Raw genomic sequence first — 1,408 nt, forward strand, 5'->3', positions numbered from 1 at the left:
TTAAGATATTAATTGGATACCGTAGGATTAGGGTAAATATAAAAGTCAAATAAACAATTTTGTTTAAAAATTTACATTTCCAATGCGTTGAAAATTAATAGGAGGTTACATATATTAAAATTATCATATAATTACATATTAATATATAATATGCATTATGTAATTATATTACTATTACATAATAATTTGTATTATTATTTAATTTATTATTATTGTTACGTCCGGGAGGACTCCACGATTTCCTCGTTTCGAGATTACCTAATAGGGTGATCGTTGAGACAGGATGTAGGAGAAAATGCGAGAGTTAACATATCATTTTGATATATATGCCACAGATAATCCATAATAAATAAACGTTAAATTCGATATCTATTATATTCACGTATATCTATTATACATATATTTATACATTTATTACATTTATGTAATAAATGTATAAATGTATTGTTTATTTAACTTTTATATTTACTCTAATCCTACAGTATCCAATTAATATCTTAAGAGTTTGTCGCGTCACGCAAGATACATTTCTGTCACATTGTATACTTCGATTCTATATTATTATAACCGATCGTTACACCTATCAATAGATAGTAGATCGCGCTCTGAAAATTGTTGCGTGTTCTGCAAACCATCGAAAAAAAAAGTGTTGCAACCTCAGTGTCCGCGACTGTACACTTGTCAACAAGATTATCGAAATATAAAATACCAAAATTTTGCATAACTTCAAGTAAGCATAACTTCGTAAAAAATGATCGTATTTAAAAGTTTTTTTACTTTTAACGGTAAAGTTTGTACTTTAAGAAGCTTTCGGTAAATTTAAAATTTATTCTTACTTCTGCACATTATTTTTTCTAAAATAAGGATGTGTTACGTCTCCACAAAATTTTATAATTTGCACTCTATGGGATGCAATGAATTTTTTTCGCAAATGTTGTAATAATCATCATAAAATATGAATTTTTCCTTACAAATTAAAAAAAAAATAAAACTTTATATGATTTTTTGTTGAGGAAATACGGCGTATCAAAATTACCTATTTTTGTTTAACTTCCTCCAACATTAGCATTAACCGATGCGCACCAAGAGGTTGCTGCTTGGATTTTGCACATCATATGCGTACGTGCATATACAGGGTGACCCATTTTAACTTAGACAGCCAAATAACTCGAAACATCGCGATTAAATAAAAAAATGTTTGAAACAAAAATTGTAGGAAATGAAGGGGCTGATTGAACTATGACCTTGACAATGACCTTGTCCTTCATTTTCAAGGTCATTTGAAGATCAAGGTCATTTTTTAAAATGGGGCTTCCCATTAAAAAAAATGACCTTGACCTTCAAATGACCTTGAAAATGAAGGTCAAGGTCATAGTTCAATCAGCCCCTTCATATCCAACAATTTTTG

General features: G+C 29.0%; 1 protein-coding gene across 1 annotated transcript in view; it reads right to left on the reverse strand.

The window, feature by feature from the left end:
• Window positions 1–1,408, reverse strand: part of LOC108759274 (sphingomyelin phosphodiesterase) — a 13,015-nt gene that overhangs the window by 8,390 nt on the left and 3,217 nt on the right. The gene's annotated exons all lie outside the window — the stretch shown is intronic.

The sequence above is a fragment of the Trachymyrmex cornetzi genome, unplaced genomic scaffold, assembly GCF_001594075.2.
Source record: "Trachymyrmex cornetzi isolate Tcor2-1 unplaced genomic scaffold, Tcor1.1 scaffold1775, whole genome shotgun sequence".
Lineage (NCBI taxonomy): Eukaryota > Metazoa > Arthropoda > Insecta > Hymenoptera > Formicidae > Trachymyrmex > Trachymyrmex cornetzi.